Genomic DNA, 23509 nt, shown 5'->3' on the forward strand with positions numbered 1-23509 from the left:
ATTCTCCATCTGCTAACCTGTACCTGAGACTATATGGGTTTGCTGTGTTCACAGAGGGATCACACTGCCTACCACAGTGGTACTCAAACTTTAGTGTGCATGGGAGTCACCTGGAGAGCATGTTAAAACACAGATTTCTAGGCTGAACCCCCAGAGATTCTGATTCAGTAAATGGGGGGGGGGGTCATTTGCATTTTAAATAAGTCCCCAGAGCGTACTGATGCTCCCAATCTGGAGACTATACTTGGGATAGATAATGCCTTACATATAGCTAAGAGTCAATATTTGGTGATTTGATTTTTCTAGTAGTTCGCTCTTAGGATGTGATAGATTCCAAAAATTTTCATCTGCTTTTACTTTCAAGCAAAACTAATCTATCGAAACTGTTACTGAATTTCTAACTTTTAGCCACCCTCTCCCACAGATTTCTTTTCAAATCATCCATGTTTTTTGCTAGCTATTAGGGCGCTTGATTCTGGTAGGCAAAGATATCATTACTTTGAAACTTAGATATTTTATATTTATGATTAGAAAACTGATCTGATGCTATGCGCCTGGATGACAGGTCCCATGTTTCTTCCTAAAGTGTAGGAGAAGTGCGTAATGTGTTTCTTCATGAATACTTTTTGAATTCCTTCACGTACCCTAATTTGGTCAGATTACTTTCTGACCTGACAGTGATAATTATTGTTTGTTTGTTTGTTTTTAATAGACTTTATTTTTCAGAATAGATTAAAATTTACAGAGAAGTTGAGAAAATAGTATAGAAAATTCCCATATACCCCGCACCCAGTTTTCCCTATTATTAACATGCCCTATTAGTAGTAGGGTGCAGTTGTTATAATTAATGAACCAATATTGGTTGCTTATTATTAACTAAAATCTATATCTTGTTTAGATTAATTTACTTTCCTTTTTCTGTTCCAGAGTCCCAGCTAGGATACCATATTATATTTAGTTGCTATGTCTGTTTAGGCTCCTCTTGTCTGTGGCAGTTTCTGAGACTTTCCTTGTTTTTGATGACCTTGACAGTTTTGAGTTCAGGTATTTTGTAGAATGCTCCACTCTGGGAATTTGTCTTATGTTTTTCTCATGATAAGACTGGCATTATGGGTTGTTGGGAAGAATACCACAGAGGTAAAGTGACATTTTTATCACATCATATCAAGCATACATACTGTCAGTGTGATTTATGACTGTTGATTGGCTTTGATCACCTGGCTGAGGTGGTGTTTGTCAGGTTCTTCATTGTAAAGTTACTTTTTGTCTCCCCTTTTCATATTGTACTCTCTGAAAATAAGTTACTATGCACAGTTCATGGTCTAAGGAGTGGGGTGTTTTGCTACCCCTTGTTGAGGGCAGAGTTATCTACATAAATTATTTGGATTCTACATGGGAGATTTGCCTCTTTTCCCCCATTTACTCATTTATCCAATCATTTATATTAGAATGGACTCGTGGATATTTGTTTTATATTTTGGATTGTAATCCAGGACTACTTTATTTTGTTGCTCAAATTATTCCAGCTTTGGTTATTGGGAGCCCTCTCAGTCAGTTATCGCGTTCCTGTGACACACTATCATTAGCTCACACCCTCACGCCCAGTCCCCATGCTTGTGTGCATTGTCATTGTTTAAGCATTTCTTTACCTCCTGGCACTACAAAATGCTGTAGAATCACCTTGCATATTTCCTGCCCCAGTCCTAGAATCAGCCATTTCTCAAAGGAACCCTGATTCCTTTTATTAGAGAGTAGCATTAGAAAATAAGATCTGGCTACTAGGCATGCTTTTTGATACTGGAGTGGAGCCATTATTTTTTAAGTAAGTATATTATTCCCGTTATTTTGTATTTTTGATAGTACAATTAGTTCCTCCTTATGTGTGGTTTCACTTTCCATAATTTTAGTTTCTAGTGGTCGACCACGGTCCAAAAAGATTAAATGGAAAATTCTAGAAATTAACAATTTATAAGCTTTAAATTATGTGCTGTTTTGAGTAGTGTGATAAAATCTCGTGCCATCTCGCTCTATTTCGTCTGGGACGTGAAGCATCCCTTTGTCCATCCAGTGTATCTAAGCCGTATATGCTACCCACATTAGTCATTTAGCCATTCCAGTTATCAGATAGGCTGTTGCTGGCTGTATCACAGTGCTTATGTTCCAGTGACCATTATTTTACTTAAGTGTGGCCCCGAAGCACAAGAGTAGTGATGCTGGAAGTTCACATATGCCAAAGAGAAGTATGCAGTTCTTCCTTTATGGGAAAAGGTATATATATGTAAGGAAAGAACATAGTATTAGCAGGTTTGGTTCTAACTACGGGGTTTTAGGCATCCACTGGGTGTCTTGGAACATTTCCCCCAAGGATAAGGGGTGACTACTATATTAGTAAATTTGTTGTTGCTGTTAAATTTAAATGTAGTTCTTTCAGAGGTTGAGACCACATTGTACATAATATATATTGATCCTTCAAATGCTTATTAATATTTTAGATACCTTTAGTTGTATGGAGTTTAAATCAAATTTCTCCTTTTGAGAAATTTTTCTAGTACTGATCCTTGACTGTTGTGTTTGAGAATTCTGGATGGATTGTAGGCATTGAAGAGCAACAAGACAGTAGGGAACCAAGGGAAGACTAGAATGTCCCTTGCTTATACAGTTTTCATTAAGGGAGAAATGGAGAGATTTCCTTGAACACCAGTGTTTTGAACATTAACATATAGAGGGTAAGGTGTGGGAAGGGGAATAAAGAAGAAAGCAAAGCAGAAATTGTCTAATAATCAAAGGAGGGATTTGACTCCTTAGTCTACAGCATCTTGTGCTTATGAAATTTCTGCAACATGAATCTTACAGAGGTCGAATGGGAATAGCAACCACTGAGGAAGTTCTTTTGTTTCCTCAGGAAGGTTGTCATCTTTGTTTTCTCTTGATACTGAATTCCTTTTCTTGTTCAGGGTCCTTGTGTGCTATTAATTATACAAATTACTGAGATCCTGGGCAGTACGGTTGTGTGTAGGACTGTGTGTTTACAAAAAGAGGGTTTTGAAATTTTGGCAAGGTTAACTTTATGATATAGCCATTTGAACTTTACCAGTATTGGGAATTTAATCAGTATTCCAACCAAGCAAGCTGGCTTTACCCAACTAAGAAAATATAAAAAGAATTACTTGATATATTTGAGAAATTCATAAAATTGGAGACTAATCAAACCAAAACCCCTGATTTGGACTCTTTTAGGTCTAATTTATCTACTTTCTTTGTATCAGAACTTGTAGATATAAATGTTTTTTTATTAATAACAACTGTTTATTCAGTGCCTACTTGCTGCCAATTTCATGAAGCTTTTTAAACAGTAACATTGACTCTAGGCGAACGTAAATGTGTTATAAATTCTGATACAGATTTCTGTAGTCATGTGCTTCTCAGCTCCTATGTCACTTAAGAATTCATCATCAAATTTTTTTTCTAAAAGTTAAAAAGAAAGTCATCATTGTGGCTATGCCACCCTGAACAAGCCCGATCCTGTCTGACCTCAGAAGCTAAGCAGGGTTGGGCATGGTTAGTACTTGAATGGGATACCACCTAGGAAGACCAAGTGCTGTAGGTGTAAAAAATAAAAATAAATAAAAATAAGGGATTGTAATCTGACAAGTTCCTTGGAACCTGTGACGTAAACCAGGGGTTGCCTTGCCTAAAGAAAAAAAAAGAAGTCATCATTGTCAGAATTATATTCAAGAATGGGGCCTAGAATATTTTTTTTATTCAGCCAAGTTATCAATATTGTCTGAAAAGCTAGAAGAAACTTGCAGTGTATTATTATCCATTTCACCTAAGATGATCAGTCTAAGACAATCACTGAAATCCCATTCTCCTTGTCAGTGACTAGTTTTAAAAAGGGCTTATGACCTTGTTGTGGTCAAAGAGATGTTAGAATCAAAGTCTGCTGGGAGCTTCTGAGAAAGATTTCCTTGCTTATGAGTAATGGTAGTTCAAGTCCTCTTAAAACTCTGTTTTTAAAAGACTTCATAAGGAAACTTATCACTCAACATTTTCAGAGGTGGGTCAGGTTTGGGGTTTTTTTGTTTTTTGTTGTTTGGGATAATGGTGTATACTTCTTACACACCATTCTAGGAAGTTCCTGGAAGATGTTCTCCACAAAGTAAGGGTATATAAACCAGGAAGGAGGTAAACATGTGATAGAGGAAACAGGAAATCCAATAAACTAGAAAGACTAGGGGATTCCTCAGAATAATGTATGGAGATTTCAGATAAACAACAGTTTACCAGCACTGAGAGGGCAGCCAGTCCACTCTGGCAAAGATTCCAAAGTCACTAGAAGAGACTTCTTGAGGGAAATGAAATGAAATATTTGATAGGCCTGAATGTCTTGAGAGAAAATTTATACAATTGACAAATATTTTTCAGGGGTGAAATAGTGATCATATGTAGAAATTGAAGCAAATGAATAAGATAATATTTACAGGAAAAGCAAAAAGTTGTGCAGTAAAAGAATCAGGGTTTACTGTATAATTTAAGTGTGAATAGGCTTACATAGTCATTATAATGTACACTGAATGTGTACGTCATTGTATGTTGGGAAGATAGAAAGGATATATGTATATGATGGGTACCAAAGGAGAAAAGAGATCTAAATCATTATCTTTCAAAGTGGGAAGTCAATAGATAATTCCCCAAAATGAAAAATCAAGAGATAGCAACACAACTTGTCACTTAGAAACATGGAGGTCAATTCCAAAACAATAACTTAAAGGATGTGCGAGTGGTTCGCCTGTAGGGCGTAGAAGGGGACAACAACAAGGGCAAAGGCTGCTGTTTTTTTCTTAAAAACCTTTGTAGAACTCAACACTTTAAACTACATGCATGTTTCACTTTGATCTTTAAAAGTAGTTGTGTGCCTAGGAGGAAAATGTAAAAGAAAAAAGCTTAATTTAAAACAATTATTCTATAAACAATAAATTTTACTGTTAAGAATCCTGTTTCAATGCGTAGATATTTGTCCACATTTCTGATTTATCAGTTAATACATTTTGGCTGCAAGTAACAGAAACTCTGTTTTTAAAAGGCTTCATAAGGAAACATCACTCAGCATTTTCAGAGGTGGGTCGGGTTTGAGGTTTTTTGTTGTTTGTTTGTTTGGGATATGAGTTGACTGCAACTTTGTAAGCATTTCATCTAAATACCACAACATAAAATTAAGATGGGAAATCTACATCAGTTTCTTAGGAGCAAGGAAACCTTTCCCAGAAGCTCCCAGCAGACTTTGATTCTAACATCTCTTTAACCATAACTGGGTCATAAGCCCTTTTTAAAACTAGTCACTGACAAGGAGAATGGGATTTCAGTGATTGTCTTAGACTGATCACCTTAGGCGAAATGGATGTTGAGAGTCAACCACAATGCTTGCTACCCCAGTCATTTCCTATTAAGTACTTATTGGGAACCCACTCTTCTTTCAAGAAGCCGAATGTTTAAAGGGGAGAAAAGAAAATGGATGGATAAAACAATTGATCATCAATATGGACAGTGCCACAGGTACTTAGTAAATATTTATTGAATGTATTAGGTGAATGTAAGTAAAACTTTTTGACATAGATATAAGTGTTTTAGTTCTAAATTAGGGGAAAATACGTGAAGTTTAGACTAGACCCGGAAGCTTCTTGAGGAAAGAGGACTTGAACTACCATTTACTCATCAGCTAGTCACAGCGCTGTCCTACAGAATAAATGTACGTTTGTCCATTGGTGTGCTGGTAAATGTTTAACCAGCTTGGAGGGGACAGGGTTTATTTGTAGTACTGACCAATTTCCATGGTGTAAATAATCTTACCCTGGCCAATTTTAATCTATCAACATAGAGTCAACTGCCTCCCATACCACTTCTTCTCTCTAACAGCATTTTTAAAATTCTAATTAACCTACTGAGACCACATATTGATAAAAACAATATTTACCTTTTTTAGCCTGGTAAATGATTAATAATAAAACTTAGATTACCAATATAAGGCAGTTTTGGTGTTTTGAACAGTGGTGTGTTAAGACAGTTATAATTTTAAGGTAATATTAAATACTGGTCTTTGTAGTATGAGAAACAAAGAAAAGCCTTGCTATTAGCTTTAGGTGCTAGATGAAATGTTACTAATTCTGTTTTTATGGAGCACCAACTATGTGTTCAGAGCTATAAAAACAAAAATAAATAAGACTGGACTCTCAAGGACCTCCCTCTTCAGTCTATTAAGAAGACAGATAACTTCCAGTGGAAGAGTGTTAAGGGCACTTGAGTTTTAAAGTGCCATGAGAACCCAAAGGAAAGGACAACCAAATTGAGGTATTTGAATTAAATTTTGAAAGGAAATAATAGTGTTTGCATTGAGGAGATGAAGGAAAGAGATTAGTTCAGGCAGTAGGAACCGCATGTTCCTAATTGCTGGATCATGAAAAATCTGACATGTTCCATCCTTTTTCTTTGTGATGTGCAGGTAGAGGTCAGGGCAGGTAGGGTATCGAGAAGAAGAAGGAAAGATGAGCCAAAGCCAGATTGTGAAAGGCCTTAAGTTATATTAAGTGTTTGTGTTTCCTTATTATATAATATGAAACTTCTTAATGTAAACAAGATTTTAATACGCAGGTTTCTTTTTCTCCATATCTTCACCTAAACTGGGTGTTTATCATATTTTATAATTATGCTAATTCGATGGGAGAGATGCTTTGTTATTTTTATTTGTGCATTCCTAGCAGTGTGGTTGAGTGTTATTTTAAAAATATATCTGTTGATCATTTGTTTTTCTTCTTTGTATTACTCATTTCTATTCTTTACTCATTTTTCTATTGAATTGGTGTTCTTGATGATTTGTAGGAATGATTTGTGTAAACTATAGATATAAATCCTTCATTTTAAGGTTTTTGTAGGACTGTAATTCTAGCCTTTTGGTGGATAGATTGGAAAAAGGAGACAGTTATCAACTTGGCCACTTGAGAAAGATTGCGATAACCTATAATTATAGACCAAAGATGATGAGGAGGTAGTTGAATTGTGAGTAGGAGAGGAGGGAGGCAGGTTAGAGATCAAGCTGTCACCCAATGACTTCTTAGTGGAGCTTGGATTAAACGTAGGTACTACTGCCTTTTAATTTAGTGCTCTTTCTGGATACATCATTATATCTTTTACTTTCCTTTTGATTCTGTGAAAGAAAAATAAGAGTTTTATACAGCACAGTCTACAGTCAAGTTAAAATGCACTGAGGGCCTAATTTAAGAACCTTGCATATAAAAAAAGAAAATATAGGTGAATATTTTTTATCCATTCTCAAGATATGAATAACTTTCTAAGCATGAATACAAAGGGAAGAAACACAAAGGAAAAGAGTGATAGTATTACTGAAGGAAAATTAAAAATTTTTTTATATCTAAAAAGATCATAAACATCCCCAAAGTATCCTGCTTCACTGCAGCCCTCTCAAGCAGTAGCTGTCCTTTCTCTCATGTTCCTTATACCACTGGACCTAAAAGTGGGGTTGATATTTTTTTTCTTTCTTGCCACTTGCAGGTCATTGTCTCTCCTTTTTCTCTAAAACCTCCCAGGTTTGTAAGTCTTGTCATTTGTCTATCTTAGTCATTTTATAGACTCTAGGATTTCTTCCCCTTAGTCTTTAATTGGAATATTTAATTTATTTACATTTAATGTAATTATTGATAAGATTTATGTCTGCCATTTTGCTATTTGTTTTCTATATTCCTATGTCTTTTTTGTGCCTCTGTTCCTCCATGACAGCCTTCTTTTGTGTTAAATAGTTCTACTGTACTACTTTAATTCCCTTTTTGTTTTTATGATATTTTGAGTCATTTTCTTAGTGGTTGTCCCAGGAATTTCAATTAACATCTTGATTTATAATAATCTAGTGTGGATTAATGCCAATTTAATTTCAATTGTATGCAAAATCTTTGTCCTCTGTTCCCACCTCTCTTCTTTGTGCTGTTATCATACAGATGACATCTTTGAACATTACGTGTCCATCAGCGCAGTTTATAATCATAGCTTTATGCAGTTATCTTTCGAAAGATAAGAGAAACAACTTTACGAACAAAAATACATTTATACTATGTTTTGTATTTACCTACTGTGGTAGGCAGAATAATAATCCCCTAGAAAAGCCTCATTTTAATAAGTGAAACCTGTACCTTACAGAGCAAAAGTGATTTTATAGATGTGATTAAGTTAAGGATTTAGAGATGAAGAGGTCAGCCTGAATTATCCAGGTGTGCCCAATGTAATCACAAAGGTCTTTCTGTAAAAGAGGCAGGAAAGTGAGTCAGACTTAAAGATGCTACACTGCTGACTTTGAAGATGGAGAAGGTGGCCATGAGCCAAGGAATGCAGGTCACCTCTAAAGGCTGGAAAAAACGAAAAAACCTATTTTTCCCTAAAGCCTCTACAAAGAAATGCAGCCCAGCCGACATCTTGATTTTAGTCCAGTGACAACTATTTCAGACTTCAAACCTCAGGAACTAATAAATTGTATTGTTTTAAGCCTCTAAGTTTGTGATAATATTTTGCAGCAGCAATACGAAACTAATTCAGCTATGAAGTTAGCTTTACCAATGTTCATTATTTCTTCCTGTGGATTCAAGTTACTGCCTAATGTCCTTTCATTTCAGCCTGAACGATTCTTCTAGTATATATTTTAGGGCAGGTCTGTTAGCTTCAAATTCTGTTTTTGTTTATCAGGGAATATCTTAATTTCTCCTGGTTTTTGAAGAATACTTTTGCTAGATTCATAGAATGAACACTCAGCAGTTGACAGCTCTGTTTTCGCCTTCACTTTCTGCTTGTGCAGAGCCTCGAAGTCAACCAGGAATGAGAGCTGAGCCTTCCCAGGCCTTTCCTGAGCTTGCGCTTAGCCCTGGGCACGCACACAGCCTTGTGTTTGCGTGTGGCCTTCTAGAGTCCCAGAAACACACCCCTAGCTTTCCTTTTTCAGCTTTTTGATTAGTCTGTTATTTGTTATCCACTGCCTCAGGCAACCACAAAGTTAAACACTTGCCTATAAGTATCTTCAACCAGTGCTCCTACCCCCAGGGAAAAGGCTTTTCACTCTGGGCAAACTCTAAGTCTGGTCAAACAGACAAACTTGCAAGTGGGGTCTTCCAGAAAACCCTCAGAAATGTCAGATAATGACAATTTGGGGAGAATGTTCTTCCCCCTCCGGTGGTGTTGTCAGGCTGCTGCTTTTCCCCATGGATGTAGACTGTTGATAATCAGAGCAGGGGATGGGACTAGAGCAAGTTAAGATGCTACGAAACTCACTGTTCTTTCTGAAAGTCAGCTGTTTTTCTTGAATAAATGCTCCCCACATGGCTGCCAAACCTTTGGTTAATTTCCAGAATTCTGAAAAACTTGATTCTGACAATTTTTGCCAGTTTTATTGCTTTTCATGGAGGAGAGATTTTTCAGAGATCTCTGCCGTTTTTGCTGATGTCCTCCCTTATTCTTTAAAGGCTTTCGTTCCAGGCTCACAGTCACTCTCCAGCACTACTCCTGGCTTAATTCTTGGTAAATTCAATGTTTGTATTAATGATCTTCCAACACCTTTGCTTCTTAGTCCCTTGACCACTTTTCTGCTAGCACATTTTCTCTTTCAATCCTGCCTCAGCTACTACTCCGATAGTCATATCCTAAATCAGTGCCCCCAGGCCAAACTGTCTACTTTTGTAAGTAAAGTTTATTTAAATACAGCTTTGCTCCTTAGTTTAATCATTGTCTACAGCTTTTTTCATACTACATGACAGAGTCGAGTATTGCATCGGAGACCATTGGCTCTCAGAGCCTAGAATATTATCTGACCCTTTACAGACAAAGTTTGCTGACTCCTGCTCTATATCTAGTTAATCAGAGCTGCATCTCTCTTATCTCAGTTTCAAGCATCATATTCCCCACTATCCACTACTTTTTTTGCAGTGCTCTTTCTGTAAAATCTCAATTCCCATCAGTCCTTTAACCTCACCCTTTTTGCACTGTGCATCTCACTATTTTTAGATCTTTACTTCCCTCCTTACCCTTCCCTCCTTATATTATAATTACTTTCTTCTATATATTTCTAAATTTCTCACTGACAAAACCCAAATCATGATTAAATCCAACTTTTGACTTATTCCATGCATGTACCTGTGCATCTAAATACGGCTAGAGAAAACCACACAGTTATTTTACCTGGTCCCACTGTAAGTTCATGATTGTTAGACATTCAGTGGGCTTTTAACACTTCACTGCAGTCCTACTCGTTTCCCTGACTATTCACTTTCATGCCTTCCTAGCTTCTCAAACTTCCTGCATCTCTCTCCCATCCTCACTCTCACCTAGCTTACGGCTGTTTTACTGAAAAAAAAAAAAAAAAAATAGAAGCAAGAGCTTCCACCCATTCTACACACATCTTCCCATTTATTTTTACTCACATGTGCCTATTTATCTGTGTTTTTACCCATGAGCTACTTGTGTACCTATGTAGAGCTAATCTCTTATACACAAGATGTCTTCCGCTTGTCAGTCTAGTATTTCACGTTTTTCCCTATTGCAGAATTACTTGCCTTTTCTGTATATTTAGGATCATTCCCATCAGAAGCAAGCATGTACTAAATATCTTTAATCTCTTAAAAATAACCTCTCTTACTCCCACATCCTCATTCAGAAAGTGCCCTATTTCTCTGTTCTTTTTAGCAGAACTTCTCAAAGAGCAGTCTATACTCTGATTATAAAGTAGACCCAGTAATAGTCTACCCAATATCTCTCCGTTCCTCTCCTCCCTTTCTCCTTAAACCAACTCTAATCTGACTTTCCCCTCTGCCATTCTACAGAAACTGCTCTTGTCAAAGTTCTCCAAGACCTTTTCACTGGTAAATCCAATGATCAGTTCTTATTTTTTTTTAAAGTAGCTTTCTTGAGATATAAATCACATGCCATAAAATTTACCTTTAAAAGTATAAAACTCATGGAATTTTAGTGTATTTCCAGTGTTGTGCATCACTGCTCATTTTAGAGCACTGTCATCACCCCAGAAAGAAACCTGTGCACATTAGTAGTCACTCCGCATTCCTGCCTTCCCTTAGCCTTCGAAACCATCACTCTACTTTCTGATTCTGTGAATTCGCCTGTTCTAGACATTTCATATAAATGGATTCATATAATATATGTCCTGTGCCTGACTTCTTCCACTTAGCATAATGTTTTTATGAATCATCTACATTATAGCATATATCTGTACTTTGTTCCTTTTTGTGACCAAATAATATTCCATCATATGGATATACACACCATATTTTATATACTCATTCATCAGTTGATGGACACATTTGAAGTTTTTCTACTTTTTGGCTATTATGAATAATGCTGCTATAAATGTTTATATATGTTTCCTGTGGACATAGGTATTCTATAATAGGTATTCTCTTGTGTATACGCCTAGGAGTGGAATTGCTGAGTCACTTGGTAACTCTGGTTAACATTTTGAGAGACTGTCAGACTTTCTTCCAAAGTAGCTGTACCGTTCATAACCCCATCAGAATGTAAAAAGGTTCCAGCTTCTCAACATCCTCATCAACACTTGTTATTGCTTTTTTTAAAAAAAATTTAGCCATCTTAGTGGGTGTGTAGTAATATCGCATTGTGATTTTAACTTGTATTTCCCTCATGACTAATGATTCTGAGCATCTTTTCTTATGTTCAGTGGCCATTTGTTTATATTCTTTCGGGGGGAAAAATGTCTATTTAGATCCTTCGCTCTTTGTTAATTGGGTTGTCTTTTTAGTGTTGAGTTGTAAAAGTTTTTGTCTCTTTAACAGCGGTCCCCAAACCAACCTCTTTGGCACCTGGGACCAGTGCTCCTATGAAAATCTAATGCCTGATGGTCTGAGGTGGAGCTGAGGAAGTGATGCTGGCGCTGGGGAGTGGCTGCAAATACAGACGAAACTTTGCTCCCTCACCTGCCACTCATCTCCTGCTGTGTGGCTAGGATCCTAACAGGCCACAGACCCAGTACTGGTCCATGGCTGTAGAGGGGTGGGGTGGTGGTGGTGGTGGTGGTGGTGGTGGTTAGGGACCCCTTAACAAATATGTGATTTGCAAATGTTTCATTCCATTTTCTAATGTGTTGTTTTTCACTTTCTGGATAGTGCACAGTTCTCAAACTTTCTTTTACTTAGCCTTTCAGCAATTTCGAAACTGTCTGAAATGATTCTTTCTTCACTTGATTTCCAAAACCACATTCTCCTGATTTTTCTCTCACTTTATTGTATGTTTCACCTCATTCTCCTTTGCTGCTTATTTTTAATCTCTCCAACTTCTAAACATTTAAGCGCCCCCGGGCTCAGTCCTCAAAGTGCTTATTCTGTCATACCAGTCTCTTTGTTATCTCCTGTGCTCTCATTTATATGCTAACATCTTTGAATTTACTATCAGTCTCATATTCATCTGCCTACTTGGCATTTTGACTTAGATATCTGTTAGGCATTTCAGAGTTACTATGTCCAAAACTAGACTCCTTATATTTTTTTCCCTCTAGAACCTGATTCTCAATCTTCCTCATCTCCGTAAATAGCAATTCCACCTTTCTAATTGCTTAGGCCAAGGAGTCTTGATGCCTCATTCTCTTCCTCCCCATACACAATTCACCAACAGATCCTACTGGCTTTATTTTTACTATATTTAAAATCCAGCTTCTTCTCACCACCTTCACTGTTACCAGCTGGTCCAAACTACTGTTTAACCATTTCTGGATTATTGTAATAGCTCTTAACTAGTTTTTCTGTCTTTAGTGCCCTATAATCTTTTCTCAACATAGTGGTAGTGGTCAGAATGATTCTTTTAATGCATGTCAGATTATTTCATTCTTCTATTTAAAACAATGTAGTGGCTTCTCATATCATTCAGAAAAATTCAAAGTCCTTATAGTCACATTCATCATCTGACGTCTCTTTTCATTCTGACCTCTGCCTCTCTCACTCTTTTCCTATCATTAACTTCCTTACTATTTCTCAAAACTCCAGGCACATTTCCTACCTTACGGCCTTTGTGCGTGCTGTTCTTTGTGCTCGCGATGCCTACCCTTCTCTTATCCTCCTCAAGGCTACAATAATAGTTTCATGCAGAGCCATATTGGAGCAAGAGGCAAAAGGAAAAATCAGTAATATAGATCCAATTTTTATTTAAATTTTGATATTTTGTTCATTGTGGAGTTTTGTGTTATTACTTTTGACTTTTTAAAAAAATCATTTATCTTGATTTCCAAGTTCTTTGTTGCACCCTTAAATTTTGCACCTAAGGTACTTACTGTTCCTGGTTTGTCTCATTTGCCTCGCACCCTGCTCAGGAAACTAGGAATAAAAGGGACTCTCTTTCAGATAAAGGGTATCTACCATAAACCTACAGCTAACATTGTAGCTAATGGTGAAAATCTGGATGCTTTTGCCTTTGAATAAAGACCAAAGTAAGTATGTCCTGTCTTCCTACTTCTATCTTCATTACATTGGAGGTTCTAGCTAGTCTTAGAAGGCCAGAAAAAGAAATGAAAGACATCTGGATTGGAAAGGTAGAAATAAAACTTAATTTATAGATGATATTTTCATCAATATAGAAAATGTGAAGGAAGCTACAAAACAGGTATTAGAATTAAGACATGAGTTTAGCAATATTGCTGGATAGAAGTTCAGTGTATGAAAATTAATTGTATTTCTATATACTGCCAATCACACTGAAAATTTTAAAATACCATTTATAATAGCATGTAAAATATGAATGAGGGATAACCCTGACCAAAAAAAAAGTAAGACCTAGACACTGAAAACTGCAAAACATTGTTGAAAGAAATTTAAGAAAACCAAAATAAATGGTGAGATTTACCATGCTCATGGGTTGAAAGACTTGACAGTGTTGAGTTATGTGTGATGTTAGTTCTCAAACTGATTGATAGATTCAGTGACTCCTAATTCTGAGCAGGGTTTTTTAATGGAAACTGACAAGCAGATTTTAAAATAAACTTATACTACCTGTGACTTCCGTTCTTATAAATCTTCAGTGATCAAGAGAGTGTGGCATCGTTGTTGAGATAGCCAAATATATCAATGGAAGAGAGTCCAAAAATTGACCTATGCATAAGTAGTCAATTGACTTTTCCATAGAGATATAAAGGCAATTCAGTAGAGAAAGGATAGTTTTAACATATGGTACTGGAATTATTAGATATCCATATGCAAAAACATGAAGTTCTATCTATACCTCAACATATACATTTAATTCAAAATGGATCTAGATAGAAATGTAAAATCTAAAACTATAAAACTTATAGAGAAAATCATACGAGAAAACCTTTATGATCTTAGGTTGGGCAAAGATTTCTTAGATAAAACTTCAAAAGTATAATGTATAAAAGGAAAACTTGATAAATTAGACTTCATTAAAGTCAGGAAGTTTTGATCTTTGAAAGTTGCTGTTAAGAGAATGAAAAGGCAAGCCACAGATTTTGGGAAAAAATATTTGCAAATCACATATCTGATAAAGGACTTGTATCAGAATATGTAAAGAACCTTCAATATTCAATAGTAAGAAAATAATCCAATTAAAAATGTGCAAAACATTTGAACAGATAGGTCATCAAATATAAGTCCATAAAAAGATGTCCAATATCATTAGCCAATAAAGTAATATAAATTAAACCTGCAATGAGATACCACTAGATAGCCTATATTAGAATATCTACAGTTAAAAAGACTGACTACCCAATTTCTGAGAGCAGCTAGAACTGTTTTACAAAAATGATAGAACCACTTTGGAAAACAGTTTCACAAGTTTAAAAGAAATTAAACACTTAAGTACTATAACTCCACCATTTTATTACAAGTTATTTATTTAATTTGTTCACATAAAGTCTTACACTTGAATATTCATAGAAGCTTTGTTCGTAATAGTCCAATAGTCCAAAACTTGAGGCAGTCCAAATATGCACTAACAGGTTAATGGGTAAGCAAATTTTGGTATACTTGTGCAATAAACTATTACTCATTAACAAAAAGGAATGATCTATTGACAAATAAAATAACATGAATAACTCAAAATAATAATCCCGGGTGGAAGAAACTATATAGAATAAAGAGTATGTACTGTATGATTCTATTTATATAAGATTCTAGAAAATGAAAACTAGGAAACTAATTATAGTGACAGGAATATCAGTGGTCGGCTGGGAATGGGCTAGGAAAGGAAGACCAGGGAAAATCTGGAAGGGACTGAAATTCCAGGAAGGAAGGTTACAGGAGGCATGAGGAAACTTTAGTGTGATCGATATGTTCACTCTCTTCTTTATGGTGATGATATCACGGTGTCATGTAAGTCAGAACTTGCTGGATTATTTACTTTAAATTTGTGTGGTTTATTATATGTCAGTTACACTGCAACAGATTGGTTTTAAAAAATTAGACTGCTCACTGTGATCAGGATCTGAAGCATCTTATGTCCTATTACTAAGAAAGTTAATTGATAGAACTTTACTAGAAGACAATTTAAGAATATGTATTGAAAACGTTCATACCCTACAATTCCACTTGTAGGGGTTTAGCAAAAGGAAGTTAGAAACATTTTACAGTAATGTATGGACAAGGATGCTTAAAACATGCAAGCAACCCAAAATTCTAATTATAGGATGCAAGTTAGATAAATTCCAGTACATCTGTTTAAGGAACATTATTATGCAGCTATCAAAACTATGTTCTCAATGGCAGAGAATAGTGTCTGTGTGAAAATGAAAAAACTAGTTAAAGATTAGTATATTTCATGCACCCAGCTTTCTTTTCTTTTAAAGATAAATGTAAAAGTATTTACAATAATTTTCTTTGGGAATGGGTCATTAGTTCTTTTTATTTTCTCTATGCCTTCATGTATTTAAAATTTTTTTTTTGCCCTAAACAGTCTTTATCGTGCAGATATAACCTTAAATAAAATTTTAAAAATAAATATTGATTTCTAATATGGTTTGGAAGAACCTATAAGGCATTTTGTGGGAAGGGAGATTTTTCATTCTTGGACAGAAAGAAAATCTACAGCTTCATAAAATTGCCCAGTGCCAAAAGCAGTGGTTGATTTTTAAGAAGAGTATCTATCTTATCAAAGAAAGACCTGGGATACCTATAAACACATTGACTTGTTTTTAGAATAGAAAATTCTAATTTGAATTCTGATCTACTTTATAATATTTCTCGGGTAGAAATATTTCCAAAGAAAAGATGAAACTAAGGTATTTTGTATTCTCTGATGATATTTAGTTTTTGTCTTTGTTACCTGCCCTCCCCCCACCCCCAACAACAACAGAAAACAGAAATAGGAATAAAATAGCACCACTCCAGAAATCAACTCACATGCATTTATTTTGTCATGGACTCATCAGCCAGTCATATCAAATTCATCTAAGGAAAAATCCCCATCAATCAAGTATTAAACATGCAAACTCTTAAATGTATTTATATAGGTCACTCAAATTAATTTGATTGGTGTTTTAAATGGGATCTCTTGATGTGTAATTTTGAAGTGACTAATTTAGATGACTTTCTAAAAGGGCCAACTAAGAGCTGTACATGCAAGTTATTTAATGAGATTATATTTAATTTGGCATACTGCCTTGAGCTATCTATTTATTAAAGTAGTCTCTATCTAGTTTTAAAAGTACAACTTGGCTTATACTAGAACAGTCCCATACCCTACCCCTCCATATTCTAGATTCCTGATCCCCCGAAACAACTTTCACTTTTTTAGTTGTTAATTCTGGTCTTCACTTCCATAGTTCAAATAGCATGCTTATTCTATCATTTGTTTTAGTATTTCAAATTTATTAAATTATCTATTAACTTACTATGATGAAAGATGAGATTTAGTTTCCTTACCTCTCCCCACCCCGTCATATGCACACTTCCTCTCTTTTGCTTCCTTTCTTGCACAGTCTTTTGTTTTCGTTGAATATTTGGTTTTTTTAGAGTTTTATGTGTCCATTAATATACCATCTCCAAAATCTTCAAAAGAATTGAAAATCGCTTTTTGATACATTACAAACATATTAGAAGTTTTTTCCCCTCTTAGAAACAGTCCTTGCACACACTTTCTCTAAATGGACTATTGGCTTTCTGGGATGGCTACATACATAGCTTATGTCTAGGATTTATTTTTGGAATTTTCTTTTATGTTGGATCCTCTCCTTTCTGGATGCCATATCTTTTTCCTTCTCAGTTTATTTCTTTACAGTGCTGGAGCACATCCTCCAGTAGTAGCTTTCTGAGAAAGGAAGTACAGGAAGTAATTTTTTAAGACTTTACAAGTCTGAAAAGTTTGTCTAGATATTAAATTCAAGATTGGAAATATTAGGTTGAGCTATAAGAAATTTTTGGCCTAAAAAAAGGTAATTTCATATGTTTGACCTGATCATTTTACCGCAAAATGTTACCATTATTTATTATCTTTTATTCTAAAATTTAATTGTTATGTGCTTCGGTTTGAGTTTTTCGTTTTTTGTTTTTTTCCCATTTGTACAAGTAGTAGCTAAGTACTAAACAGCCCTTTCAATCTAGAAGTTCATATGTGGACATTTTTTTATTTCCTCTTTTTAAAATGTTTCCTTTTTTTCTTTATTTTTTCTTTCTACACTTGTATTATTTGCATTTCAGCCCTACTATACTGCTTTTCTCCATTTCTTATTTTTCTCTATTTTGCATCTTTTTTTTAGATTTCTTCAACTCTTTTCTTCAACTTCCATGTGTTTGTGTGTGTATACATACGTGTGTGTGTGTATATATATTTCTGCAATCTTATACTCTGAATGCTTTGTCATAATCTCCTGTTTTTATTCCATGGATACAATATTATGATAGTTTTTTTATTTTGATTTTTTTCCTGCTCCCTGCTTGTCTCTACTTGCTTCAAGTTCATTCATTGTTCAGTTTAAACTCAAAGGTTTATATCAAATATCTTGTCATTCTTGATTATCCACTTGGATTTAAATGTGAGACACTGTAGTCCTTTTTTCTATGCTGTTTTCATTGGTGGGGCTTGTCAGTTGGTAGGCATTACTCTACGGGCGATTGACCATATCTGCTATTCTCTTCTCCCTTGCTTTCTTTGTCCTTAAGAACTTATACCTGCTTTTTTTGTTTATTTGTTTTCATTTTAACGAGCTTTGGGAAGAATGAAGAGAGAAATATGTAGGGCAGTCACCCTCAGTTGTACAGGGTGTGCCCTTCAGAAGAGTTCCATCCTAAGGGGGGTTGATTTTGGCTCACAGTACCTTGGACCTGGTTAGCCCAGAGGAAGGCACCTTTCTTCTAATTCACAAAGGCCTTACACTGGTGATAGCCTGGGATGTCTATTTATTGCTGTGATCTTTAGTCATAACTTGAATCTGACATAGAGTTCTGCTCTGTTTTTTCAATTCTGTAGCAACATGTTAATGCTTTTTACTGGGTTAAGTTACCCACGTATTTTTTGTAAACATCCCTAAGTATTATTCCTTTTGAATATACTAATAAATAAGTTTTACTTCTAAATCTTCTTGACTAGTTTCTGGCATAGGTACCTAGCACCTAATTGGGTGCTCAGTATCCTTTATTAATGCTCATTTGCCTTTGGCGTTATTGACCCCTGTGCCAACCCTTTACTTAGTAGATTTGAGCATGACTGAATTATTTCAGCATTCTGAGTGCTAAACAGATCAAGGAGACTTGATCTAAGAGATTTTGAAATACATATTTTAATCGAGATAATTTCAAAAAGAAATACACCTTGTGGAGCCAAATTACTGATGACCATGTTAAATTTTTAGGGAGAAGTTAATTCCCTGAAAAGACAATAGAAACAGTTTATTTTGAAGGGTGCTGTTTGTCTTTTTCATGTCCTACCTAATTACACTACTTCTCACCATCTTTGATTTCTTAACTTTTAGGTTGGCTTAAGGGTGAGGGAGGAAGGGCAAGGGAGTCAGGAATAACTTGAGCTGATAATAAGTGTCAGCAACATTTTCTACTGTGGCCTTAAAGGAATGCTGGGTAGAATGATGACTATATTGAAACAGAATGAAAAGCAGCCAAAGTCTCAAATGTAGCGAAATGAAATAGTTCTCAAGTTTATTAGAACCACCATTTAATGCTTTTTCACTAGTTGTCCCTAATTTTAACCTTTCCCATAAAATGTAGGCAGAGGCAGCTATAATGTGGCAGTCTATGACTCTTCTCTTTTATCTCCAAAATGTTTGTTTTCAAGATAATAATTTCATTTCTTTATAGCTCTTCTTCCTGTGAGTGATTGTCTCTGCCTGTGGCTTTCCAGAAGAGATTCCAAAGGAATAGTGCTTTGCTGGTTATTCAATATTTTAGGAGAGGCTACTCTGCTAAACAAAGATTGGTATAATTTAATTCAAGGATGGTAAAGACTAAAAGAATTAGTTCATCGTTTAGAGCCACTGAAGGAAGAAATAACAGCCCATTATTCTCCAAGTGGATTTTGCCACCCACCAGTTATCAAAATCTCAGCCTTATTTTTGTATGCATTTCAGTGTCCTAAGAGCTCATGGGGAAAATCCTATCCTACTGTAGTCCTTTATGCATAGAGTAGGTATTGTATAGATAAATATCAGTCCTGTCAGTGCCATATTTTCAGCACCTCGCTCAGTGACTACTTATAGAAGGGCCTCAGTAAACTGTTGCATAAGTGCTGAAATAACTAAGTTCTGGGACAGTAGTTCAGGGAAAGTTGTGTTATATTTCCCTGCATTTGTGGAGAAACTAGTAAAAGTTGTCCCAACTTAGATTCTCAAAGTCATTCATTTATGCATTCATTCAAAAAATATTTATTCAGCACTTCTCATGATCAGGCAATGTGGTAGACCCTGGGATAGAGTGTTGAAGGAGGGAATACCCTCATGGAATTTCTAGGTTATCGTGGGAGGAAGACATTGCAAAAAATAATCATTTTGCATGAGATAAGTGCTACAAAAGAAAGTTATACCTCTTAAATACTGCAGAAGTAGAGTCTGTAGCTTAATTTTTTGAAAACTTAACATGATTAGTAGAATCGATGACCTAAAGAGGTCATCAGGCAAGTCTGGAATGTTTCCTCATTGTAGCAATGTGTAGGCACTAGGTAATAAGAACTGTTTTGCCTCTGAGTATAATTTGTTTCTTTCTCATAGTTTTAAACTGTGAAATATATCCATTACAGTTTAAAGAAAAACAATAAAAAGCACCTGTAACTGTTACCCACCTTAAGAAGTAAAGCATTAAAAACATTCTAGGTTTAGAACCTCAGGTCTGATTCTTTCCTCACTGTACCCTCTCCTTCCTTTTTACTTTCCACTGGCATTTTATGTTAATCAATTGCCTGCATATCTTCCAAGTTTTCCATTTTTCTCTACTGCTTAGTTTTGCCTCATTTTTTTCTTGATTTAAACGGAATCAGTTTCATGCCCTTGTTTGACTTGTTTTTTCCTTGTCCATGTTGATATGTGCAGTGTGCATGTATTTTTACTGCTTTTAGTGTTCCCCAGTATGAACATATGAAAATATGTATCGTCAGTCTGTTGGTGGACATTTGGATTCTTTTCAGCATTTTTGCTATTACAAACATTCCTGCTGTATACATTGTTGTTAGTCGCCTGGTGCACACGTACAAGGGCTTCTCTAGGGCACAGACGTTGAAGTGGAGTTCCTAGGTAGTAGGATGTGCACATGTTCTACTTTACTAGGTAAGGTCAGTTTATGAAAGTGGTTGTACTCGCTCATGCTTCCACCAGCTTGGCTTAATCAGTACTTGGTATTGTCAGCTTTCAAATTTTTGCCAGTATGGCAGGTATGTAATACTATCTTAGATATGGCCAGTAAGTGATTAAGGACAATGTGAATACCTATCAGTATGTTGTGTGCTAAAGCCTGTCTTTTCTTTCTCTTCTGTAAAAGAAGCAAACCCCCAAAAAATACAGGAATGGGAGTTTTAAAATTCTCAGGGCTAATCCCAAGGTTTATAAGGTATAAAGTATTTGCTTCCTCTGACGGCTGTGAAACAAGGGGGATGTACTAAGACGTCTTTCTAAATATAAGTGAATACAGATTTTCCTTCTGAATGGAATGTCTAGTCTTATTAGGATGGTAATGAAATAGCTTGATACCTTGTCACATGGCATGAAATAAATTCTTAGAATGCGACTTCATTTTTTTTTCTTTCTGCAGATTAGAAAAGAAATTCTTTGATTTACTGTTAGGCAAGACCTTATTTTTAAGGGAGAACTTGTTGATGTCATAAAATGGCACAGAATGGTTCACACAATGAAATTTTACTAGGAATTTCTCTTTAGACTGTTGGAATAATTGAATGTTGATTGAACAGATAAGGTAAACAATGAAGTTGAAAATTGTGTTTTTCTGCCACTTGTACTTGTCATGTATACAAAAATAACATTTCTCTTCTGTATCTGTCTCTTCCTTCCGGCAGTTGTGACTTGGTTTATTTAGTTTCTTGCTAGTTCTTGCATGTACTCGCCTGTGCTCTTACTCTAATCTTTTACTCAATCGAATCAGTCCGGCTTTGAGGCTAGAGATCCACAGAATCTCTTCTAGCAACCTCAGCAAAACCTATAAAGAAAAAGAGAATATCTTTAGAACTAGGCTCTGGAACACTGGAGATGTGAAAATCATACCAAAATAGGCCATTTTAATATTTCATAGATTGAAAGAGAAAACCTCTTTGCCTGAGGGATAAATGCATCTGAACTATTTCACCATGTATTATATTCGAAATACACAGTCTCCGTGGAGTTCAGACATTGTGATTCTTGCAACACCTGTCATACTTGGACCCTAAGCTTGATGTTAGTCCAGAGCTACAGTGGTTTAGTTGCTGCCTTTATCTTATTCATATGATTTTGAAGAGGTTCCTGGTTGGCAGTATTTTCTTTTTGTACTGAAAATGCTGCCTGAATGTAGAGGTTTCCATTTCAGTGTAATAAAGCCCGAGTTAACTAACAGCAGTGCTGTTAAAGATAGCTGCTCCCTGACAGTCATACCAGTTTGGATAGAATTTAGAAGAGAGACTAAAATCCTAACATTTTATTAATCTCATAAGGAAAGTGAAGCCAAGAGAGCCTAAGTGACTGCAGCTAATGTCTAGAAATGTCTTGAGGGTACTAGAAACTGAGTAATAAATAGGAGCCAGGAAAACTGCCTTTACAGAAGTAAGGTTTGCTTGTTACAGAGGGCACGGAAGGACCAGATTGAGGAGACAGACCTTCCTGATTTTTTTTTTAAAGACAGATGAAGAATTTGTGCTGTAGGCATTTTTCTTTTATTAGAAACTGTCCCACCCATTTGTTTTTGCAAAGGTTTTGTCTCAAGCAAGTGATTAGCCAAATGCCTCATTGAAGTGGAGATTAAGTGCTTTCCGTCTAACTCCTTAGAGAATTATAGGATTATTACCAATTTGTCACCTGCTGACCAGTTTTATCTGCTTGGGGAGATGCCGGTTATGCAGCCTGTTCTGCAAGAAGGTTGTATAGATGGCTGGAGTTTCTGGCAACCTCTTTCTCAGTCTTCATAATACAACAAGGACAATGTTTCAGCCACCCAAATAGGCCAAGTGGTTTAACTTTATACATTGTACATCATAATGTCATTTTGGGACTTTCTCCTGGATTTTTTCCTGGCTTGTTCAGATGAGCACTAGCAAGTTCCATTTTAACTCTTCTAATGGAGTCCAGTATAGAGCAGGACAAGAATTATGGATGGTCCACTCACCTTTTGTGCACATGTTCCAACCTGAAATAAGATTGGGTTTAAAAAGCTAAAAAGGAGGAAAACTCATTTGATATTTTAAATGGATGATTTAGTAGCCAACTCCTGACCTATTCTTAGCCTGAAAAGAGTTGCTGATATCTGGCTTGTGAACCTTCTAATCTCTGAAAGGTAAAGATCAGTAGACAAGCCCCCTTTGGAGGACCCCTGGGGCACACTGAATAATAACAGAAACTGCAGCATCAGTATTTAACATTTACCAGGGTATGTGCCAGGCAAAATTGCTAAATGCTTTTTATGTATTTCATTTAATTCTCGCAATAGTTCTGTGAGATACATACTAATATAATTTCTATTTTACTAATTGGATAACTGTGGCTTAAAGAAGGTAAATGACTTGCCAAAAATTCCACAGCCAATAGTGGTGCTCTATCTGAACCCAAGCTGGCTGTCTTCAATGTCCTTTTCTCTTAATCAGTATCTCCTCCTACTTATCTTCACCCTGTACTTCTATTTAAAGAAGTCTTTCTTCCCTTATCTCATCCATTCTTAGACCAAAACCCTCCTCTACTAATTCCTAAAATCGTCCACCTCTACGAAATTTTTAAGGGATTTTTTTATGTGAGATTTTCTTTTCTACAAGGTTAAAATTATAAATAAACTGGTTAAGAAATTTTACATATTGGAAACAGATC

The 23509-nt window shown here is 35.7% G+C and overlaps 1 protein-coding gene and 1 pseudogene across 2 annotated transcripts in view; both read left to right on the forward strand.

Moving 5' to 3' along the window:
- ZNF609 (zinc finger protein 609) overlaps positions 1-23509 on the forward strand; it is a 178542-nt gene that overhangs the window by 91646 nt on the left and 63387 nt on the right. The gene's annotated exons all lie outside the window — the stretch shown is intronic.
- LOC118600724 lies at positions 3489-3607 on the forward strand (annotated as a pseudogene).

The sequence above is a fragment of the Rousettus aegyptiacus genome, unplaced genomic scaffold (assembly GCF_014176215.1).
Source record: "Rousettus aegyptiacus isolate mRouAeg1 unplaced genomic scaffold, mRouAeg1.p scaffold_m13_p_3, whole genome shotgun sequence".
NCBI classification, from domain to species: domain Eukaryota; kingdom Metazoa; phylum Chordata; class Mammalia; order Chiroptera; family Pteropodidae; genus Rousettus; species Rousettus aegyptiacus.